This window comes from Cavia porcellus, unplaced genomic scaffold (genome assembly GCF_034190915.1).
Source record: "Cavia porcellus strain 051 isolate PalLab524CR breed Dunkin Hartley unplaced genomic scaffold, mCavPor4.1 scaffold_4, whole genome shotgun sequence".
In the NCBI taxonomy this organism is placed as follows: Eukaryota; Metazoa; Chordata; class Mammalia; order Rodentia; family Caviidae; genus Cavia; species Cavia porcellus.
The window spans coordinates 77,346,592-77,355,988 of NW_026947487.1; positions in this window are offsets into that span (position 1 = coordinate 77,346,592).

Consider the following 9,397-nt stretch of genomic DNA (forward strand, 5'->3'; position numbering starts at 1 on the left):
CCTAGCCACTCTGTTGTTGGGGAAGGAAAGGGCTTAGTTACTTGGCTCCTGCAATGGTAATCTGCATATTTTCACTCAGTCTCCTTGTCATAATAAGTTATCTAGAAGACTAAAAACATGTGAAGTAAAAATATTTATGCCTGTGTTTGAGAAGGCAGGGAATGGAAAATCTGTTTCTTTTTGTGTCTAACTTACCTTGCTGACTAGAATGTGCTGGCAAATTTTTAGTGTGTATGGTCTCCCAGATTTCACTGACAATGTTACTAATCATGTTTTATTACCTGCCGCTTCTGGATACTGTGGAGAATGATACAGCAATTGTTTCCACAACTGTGTAAATGCTCCATTCCCTAGCCTTTTGACTAACAGAGGGTTTCTTTTTATTTAACTAAATTAACTATTTTTATATACATGGACATATAAATATACATATGTTGTTTCTCTCAGCTGCTCACACTAATAAGACAGTATGATGTTTACACATGTGTGTCTTATGTATTTCACTCATGAGTATGATCTCAAGTTGAGGGTTTCTTTTTTACAAGATTCTTGAATACAAGAAAATACAGTAATATAAATAAGTTAAAATCTGTTAAGTGCTTTCCTGTAGGACGGCAGTGAATAAAGTGCTTGCCTGGCATTTTCTCATTTAACGCCGACAGAACACATCACAATGGTGTTCTCTCCTTTTAGTGCGGTCACATGGCTTACTAGAGTGTGTCATGAAGGCATTTTTAGATGTAATGTTCCCCAAATATTTGGATCTAGTTCATGAAGTTTCATGTTTATTCCTGTCAAGGATAGGTGAAAATAAACATTAAAATTAAGTACTCTTGTTTTTCAAGATTTTTCCTGAATTGGTTAATGTCACTTCTGCACTATTACACTGTGTGTAACTACCTTTGTGCAGTAAGGCCCTCTCTGTTTCTGCCCTGTCTTGGCTCCCCAAAAGAATCACAGGTCTTTCCCAAACTTTAATTATTAAAAAATAGAAGTTGGCCTTCTGACATCTAAAGTCACCTCCTGCTATGTTATTAAAAGATATTCGCCCGAAGACATTTCTCTGTCCTACATGATTGGGTGAAAATGAAGGCCAAAGGGGCACAGAGCTGTGGGCCAGGAGGACAGGTTCATGGGTCATCCTTGTCCCCAAGTCTAAAAACAAAAACAAGGTACTCAAACCAAAGGAAGGTCATTCACTTCAATAATCCCACATGGTTCACTCCTTATAAACCCCCATGAGAATGAAGACAAAGTTATAACAAAAAAAATTTTGGAGAATTCAAGAATCTCCCTAAAAGTTATCAAAGAGCAGGAATCAATGATACCAATTTTTAAATGATACCTATTAAATACCTTGTATGTTGGAGTTTTTATATGTTTGAAAATAAATTAATCTGAAGAGGCATGTGATCTGCAGGAGGAAAGGAGATTTTGGAAAATAAGCTAACAGGAAGTTTCTAGGACCGTACTGGCCTACTAAATGCCAACATTGATAACTGTGCTCGTCACGTGCCTGGTGCTCAGCCAGTATTGTAATTTACTAAGCTCTCAAAGCCAACGTGATGTAGGTCCAATATTTGAAACATTTATCTACTTTCATATGCTTTGCTACTAGGGACTGTGTTAGAGTTCCTCTAGAAGAACAGAAATCACCAAATGAAGGAAGAGAATTGAGCGGGGATTGTTCGGTGACTGTTTCTTAGATTGGCCTGTGATAGAGACAGGATAGAGACAGGAAACTACTTAGGACAAAGGAAATCAAGACATCGCGGTTTCTGCTGACACAACTGCCATCTGCTCTACTGTGGCTGCAGAAAAGAGAAATTCTACAGTAACAGGAGAATTTTAAGAACAGACGAAGCGCCAGGCCTGGCGGCTTACACTTGTAATCCCAGCACTTGGGAGGCAGAGGCAAGAGGATCGTTGCAAGTTCGAGACCAGCCTGGGCTACAAAGTGAGCTCAAGGCCACCCTGAACTGCACAGAGATTCTGTCTCAAAAAGAATAGACAAAGCTTTCATCCTTAAGGCAAAATATAGAAATATAAAAGACATACAGCTTGTTCAAAGGAGAAGCAATTTTCATTCATATCAAAGTAACATAAAGATCCAGAAAACAATAGAAACTGATGCTAAAGATATTTTTTGCTGACCTCTAAGCCCAATTGCTGCTTGGATACTTTGGTTCTTCACAAACCTGGGTCAGAGAGAGAGAAATCAGCTGTTTCCTAAATGCTGGGCCCTATCCATGAAAGGCTGGAGACGGCTAGTTTCTGGCAGTGGGTGCTTTTCGCTGATGAAGACGAGCAAGGACACTACAAGCTCGACTACAATTAACTGCCATTCTCAAGAGACAAGCTCTAAAATTGTTAGCAATCCTGGAGTTTGAAATAATTTATATAAATGGTTAAAATTGTCCTCCATGGACACCAGCTGATAGCCATCATGCAACACTGATTCTAGACTTGAATACCCAAACAGTAGCACGGCCCCGCCCCATGTAACAAATGTCACATGTAGTGGTACTGATCTCCTTACAGGGCTGACAGTACATCTCTTATTCCTTTATTTGTTTCTTTTCACTAGTATATGTTCACAGTTCATGATGATTACATGCCTTGTGTGGAGCTGGTACTCAAACACAACACACTTTAGTTCTGCTTTTATCCCCTTTCCTTAGCTTTCCCCACATCTCTTGTTCCCCTTCCCTTTTGAAAAAGATCTGTCTCCCTGTTTTATATTTTCTATCTCTTTTTTTGCTCATTAATTTATTTATACTTTGGGTTTATCATACAAGAGAAGTTATGCAATATTTTAACTTGTGTCTTTGATTAGTGACTCTCTAGGGTGGATTTGACCATTTGGGTCCTTCCTTCCCCCCTCAAAGCCATTTGTTCTCTCCCAAAGGCCTATGTCCTTTTAAAGAGAATAACCTACCTCAGCAAAATATGAGTTTCCAGTGAAGAAAGGAATGTATACATGCACATATGTAATTACTCTAAGATTAGCATTCAACTCTCATTGATGCAGGAAAGTGTATCAGACCCTGGTACCAACATCATAAGATGTTACCTATAAAGATTTTTTTTTTTTTTTTTTTAGCCACCTTACTTCTTAGGAAAAGATTTTTTTATAAAGTGAAATTTTGATGGCAGGAAAAAAAATACTGACAAGAAAGAACTTTGTAAAATGATTTCCAGGTTTCCATCACTATCAGAGGTGGAAGATGCTTTCATAGGCACAGTCATGTGTCATTTAATAATGAGGATATGTTCTGAGAAGCTTGTTGTCTGGCAGTTTTGCTGGGGTGAAAATGCTAAGTGGTAGGGTCTTACACAAGCCTAGATAACCCTGATACAGTGTGCTTGGGCTACGCTGACCCATTATTTGGAAGAAAGAGGTGGCATATGGAGGAGAAAGACCATTTTAATATTGGAATGAATATCATCATAAAAGGATGATTGCTTATCAACAATAAGCAAAATTCTCCAAGTTTTGTTATTCTCCAAGTAGCACTTCTCTCTTGCACTGACATGGATCTCAGGAGGCAAGTTAAAAATAATCTGAGCCATTCTTGATCTCTTATTGCACCTGCAGTCCCTGCCATTGTGTGTCTAGAGATGTGTTGGAAACCCTGGGATCCTCTCCATGCCAAGTCAATTTGTAGCTTGTGGCACCACTCACAAGCAAAACATTTAAACCCATCCTAAAGCTTTATAACTTGGCCATGAGTTGGCTTTCTCCAGGGTGGATGTCCTTTTACCATCTGTTTCCAGAGCAGAGATTTGTTCCCTATCCTGCGTGGTGGTTAACTGTAATTATGTTGAGTTGATTGATTTGGGATCTTCCCAAGCGATCAGTAAAGCACACTTCTGGGTGTGTCTGGGTAGGTCATGCAGGCGTCATCTTGGGTACTGTATCTGGTCCCTCTCTCCTTCCTCTCTGGCACTGTTCTGTTTGGCTTCTCAGCCACTATGAACTAAGCACCTTTGCTCTGCCATGTCCTTCCACCACGCTATTTGTCTTGGTTACTTTTCTTTATTGCTGGGATGAAACACCCAACAACCCAAAATGAAGAAAGGAAAGGTTTATTTAGCTCATTGTTTGTGGAGGTTTTAGTCTATAGTCATCTGGCTCCAAGGCAGGGTGGCATGGCACAGGGGCAACGCTTCAAGGCAGCAGCCAGAGCAAAAGGGGAACAAGCCTCTTCTCCTCCTTTGTATTGTACACAGTCCACCCACTCCCCTCCAGGGCAGTTGTAGCACTCATAAAATCTCTGTGCCATGCTCTTGCACAAGATGAAGATATTTACAAAGGATTTTGGTTCCCTGCTGAGTCTCTCAGTCAAACTTCTAAACTTCTCAAGTTGACACCGTGCATCAAATCATAACTCTACTGCTGCTTTGCAGCCAGCTAGCCATGGACTGAATCCCTGAAGCTATGAGTCAAATCAAACTTTGTCTCCTTCAAGTTGTGAGTGACAGGCATTGTGTCTTAGTGACAAGAGAGTTGACTAATGCTCTCTGACAAGTAATTTCCTCTACCAGTTCATGGGAAGTTTCCAAATATCCTTCCGCGACCTTCATATCAGTGTTCATAGATTTATTGCTCTTTCACATTATATAACAAGTAATGACTTTTGAATTGTTTAAACCATCCAGACCTAGCAGTAAATTTGGCATCACAGTTGGGTGCAGTCTTTTCTACATTACAAATTGCTTTGGCTATGACTGTCATGTGCTGGGAGGGATACACTTCTGCATCTGATCTTCAACACAAATCATTAGAAATTTCCCCATAGCTGATACTGACACTTGTTGAATGTTCATTAGCCTCCTGCCTTCAGTAAAGCAGATCCTTTAACAGCTTCTGTCACTTTGCTCTTGCTCTTGCAGATTGCAGCTGTGGTGGAATGGAACATGCCTGGCTGGCAGACACCGACTTCCCGAGTTTGTAGTTCTCACTTCTTTTTTTCAAATTTTTTTTTTTTTTTGCCTTTTGCCTTTTTTATCGGTACCAGGGATTGAACTCACGACTGCCTTAATGAGACTTTGTCTCGAAATAAAAAATGAGCATGGGATGTAGCCCAGTGCAAAGACCCCATGTTCAATATCTAGTACTGAAAGAAGGGTTATACTTTGATGTACATTAGTTGTCAAAATTAAGTTGTCTACATGATTCAGGTTTTTGGTCCTTGAAAATTCAAATAATTAAAATAAAAACTCAAAGTATATATTATCTTTTTACATCCTTTGATTTTCTAAAGGTAAAGTTTGAACTCAAACCAATTGAGTGTTGTGTTTAGCTCATACTTTGCCTCCAGTTTACTAAGCCCTACCTATAAACTTAAGAAATAGGGTTTTCATAGCAAATTTATTGGGAAATGTGTTTTCTAAAAATAAATACATGAGGGGCTGGGGATTTAGCTCAGCAGCATAAGCGCCTGCCTTGCAAGCAGGCAGTCGTGAGTTCGATCCCTGGTACCGATAAAAAGGAAAAAAGACCAATAAATAAATACATGAGCATTTTCTTCCATTATCTTGGGAACCTTACACCATAAATGATCCAATTAAATGTAAGTATTGCTCCCCCAAATTCGAAAAGCTACAATTCTTATATACCCTTTACTCGAAGTTTTAAAAACTGCTTTCTCTTTTTCTTTGTTCATACCTAGTTTAAGTCTTACTGTTTTACTGAGGAAGCTAGGTAAGACAGCAAATGCTAGGCTCAATTCTTTTCCCAAGCTCCACTGGAAAGACAGGTATGCAAAAGGTATAATCAAGAAGACAAAGAGGAAAGGACCAAAGTTCAGTTTGCCCTCTACATCCATAGATTCAACCAACTTCAGATTAAAATTATGTGGGGGGAAAATTGCCCTTGTTCTGAACATGTATAGACTTCTTTTTCTTATCATCATTGCCTAAATAATATAGTATCACAACCATTTTACCATTTACACCATTTACATTAGGTCTTAGAGGTAATACAGAGATGATTTAAAGTATACAGAAGCATGGACACAAGTTACATGCAAATACTATGACATTCTATATAAGGGACCTGGGCGCCTGCTGATTTTCATACCCTGAGGAAGGGCCAGGTGCTGGAACCAACTGCCACAGATCCCGAGAGATGACTGTGTGCAGGAAACATTCTAAAGCAGACTTTGGTCCAGCAGAAAGTAAGAAAAGGACTGAAAAATAGAGTCAAAGTAATGACTTAACTTTTCCTCACAGTAGGAAGGATACACATACTGAGGGGCTCACATCTCAGTAAGGTTCAGGAAGGACCTACGAGATAGCCAGGCCCCAAGTATCACAAAAGTTAAGATTTGGAACTGGAAACCAAAGAGTAATTAAGAGTCAATCTAGAAAGCCCTAGACCTCTTTTGCTCCACATTTTCTCAGTCCTCATTGGCCACCAACCAGCTCCTCAGTCTCAAAAAGAAAAGGAGTAGGGGGATCTTGGGGAATCAGATCCAGTGCAACTATGGTTTAAAAACAGTTGTGTTAACTATAATTATCTCAGACGGCTTCACAAAGTTTTGGGAAGATTCTCTAGGAAAAAGAAGTACTATATTATGAAATACTCCCTGCAAGTTAAGAATTCGTAACTATTTCACTAGTTGGATTGACAAACCTGGAATTTGTCTGTGCTACTTTTTCATTTGTGAGACATAACATCAGGAACCCGCAAGTTAAAGGAGGAAAAGTTGATTTCCCTTCATAGTTTGTAGCAGTTTCGGTCCATAATTGGCTGGTTCCAAGGCAGGGTGCACACGGCCGGGGGACAGAGGAGAAGCAGTTCATGATGCGGCAGGCGGAAGGCACCAGGCAGGGAGGTGGCAGAAGCAAGCCTCCCTTGCTTTCCTTTAATCCCATCCAGGGTGCCATCCACACCCAGGATGGGGCTTCCTATGACCCACACCCCTAACTGTGATAAGCCGGTTAGTGAACTAAGCCAGTGTCACATACCCTCAATCCCAGGGTCATACTCTTAATGTGCATTCACACACTCTAGATCCAGTCACCTCTGAAAAGCCTTACCTCTGAGTGCATGAGGCTTTGGAAGCACATCTAGATTCAAGCAATAACAGGATTCAAAGGCTAGGATATTTTCAAAAATTGCTTTACTCCTAAATCTGTAAGTATGCAAAATCATGTTTAGAAATACAATGTAAGTCAAGTTTGTCAAATGTTTCTTTACTTTCATCCACTAGCCATTTCTTCTGAGATGTTTTTCATTGTGACTAATGGCTTCAGGAGTCACTGCCTTCCCAACAAACTTTGCCCTGGTTAACAGTTGGGCCAGAACTACTTAGTATGATTTCTGCCTATTTAAACATTACCTGAATATTTTTCATATTCTCCACTAACCTTTGTCAGGTAGCACCTTGGATAGTCACATATTGCTTCCACGTTTCTGTTTTCTGTGTGTGTGACATGTGGTCAGACAGAGACCTCCTTTAAGAGAGTGGGCTGGGAGTGGGTGGGGGGGTGGTGGAGGGATGAATTTGTGGAAATACCAGGAAGAAAAGACTTTATAGCTTGTCCTTTTGTCCATCTGCCATGCTTAGCATGTTCAGACAGGTTAAAAAGTGCAGAGTGTATCAAGAACATGAAAGAAAAAAATACAAATACTAATATCTTCCTTCTAAATATTCTGTAAAAATAGAAGAAAAGCAGTATCATTTGGCCATCACAGTGCCTAACGAGGCATGAGTTCTTCAATATGTCAGTAGCCGATAGCAACAACAACAGCTTCTAACACCATCCCCAGCCTACCCCAGTGGGGAGACCCTCAAAATCGTCAGTTTGGGGTTTCCACCTGTTTACTCCTTGCTAAAAACTCTGTTATCAACTATAATGTGTGTATTTTCTTCCATTTCGTTTTCGTAATGTCTGTGAAGTGAGTTCTTAAAAACACTTTATAATTGATGTATAAAAAGCTATAAAATTTCAACTTTTTAAAGCTTAACAGTAAAACTAAGAAAGCATATAAAAGCCAACCTTTCTGTTCATTTTCTCTTGCTTTATCTTTTCTGTCTTGTTTTCTCCTTCCTTTAGAGATAATTTTTAATTTTTCACAGTAAAAGCACATTTTTATTTCTGAAGTTCATTATATTTATGTTAAAGTTGTGATTTTTGTTGGTTAAGTTTAGTCTACTATACCACAATGTGAAATTTGTGATTATAAGCCATGAGCAAAGTGATCAGTTCATATCTGCCTGCATACAAGGGTGCTATTCAGACAAATTCAGGGGATCAGGATTTTCTTCAATTTGTTAGGTAATTTTTCCCCTTTTATTTCCATAATAAGCATCAGGGTATATAAATCTTTGCTAATCATTTTTTGTGTAGTAAATTCATAAAAGGGGAATTGTTGAGTAGTTGATAAGTGTATTTTATTTTATTTTATTTTACTTTGGGGAGTGAAGGTTGAAACAGTGTCTTGCTATGTGATTCAAGCTGACCTTAAGATCACTATAAAGCCAGGTTGACCCCCAACTTGGAATAATTTCCCTGCCATAGCCTCCTGACTGCTGGGATTACAGGTGTGCACCAGTACACCGAGTTCCTTAGATGCATGTTAAAAGGTAATATTCACTATCAAATTGATGTTCAGAAAAGTTACACATGTTATTCTAGAGCTAATATGAGTTGATCATTTTAATACTTTCTCATAGTTAAAAAATGTCTCAGAGCATTTTAAACAGATAATATTAACTATTCCTGGTGAGGGCCCTAGTTACTTTCTTGTTGCTGATACACAATTCCTGTTAACCGCCACTTGAAGGACAGGTTTATTTTGGCTCATAGTTTTCACCAACTAAACCTTCTTCTGAGCTGTCTTTTTAGGGCACAGCTTCACCTGAGTTTCTATTCTGACCACTTTCTAAAGACAGGAAAATGACTAACAGAAAATAGTCACCAAGATTTAGGTTGCTGAGATTATACCTGACTTTGTAGTTTAGAAGCCCTTAAAACTGGTAAGAGGAGTTTGAAAAAGGTTGTAGATGGTGGGTAGAGACACCTCAGAATGATGTAATCAGACCTCCTGGGACAAGCTCAGGCCAGAATGCTGGTAGGAATGCAGACAAAAAAGGACAGGCTCATGAGGTTTCAGGCATTGTAATGGGGACCATGCAGGTTCCATGTTGATGAAGAGTTTGTCTGTTTTTTGACTATGTTTTAAGACTGTGTGAGACTGAATTTAAAAGAGGCAGATTAATTGATCTGGTAGAGGACATTTCAAAGCAATGCAGTATTCAGTCTGGGGCATGGTTACTTCTGGCTACTGTTAGATTGATTTATAGTGAGAATCAGAAGTGAAAAGTAGAGCCAAACTGAAAAGTTTGCAGTTCCATGAAAGCACCCACAAAGGTGAGGCCAGGGT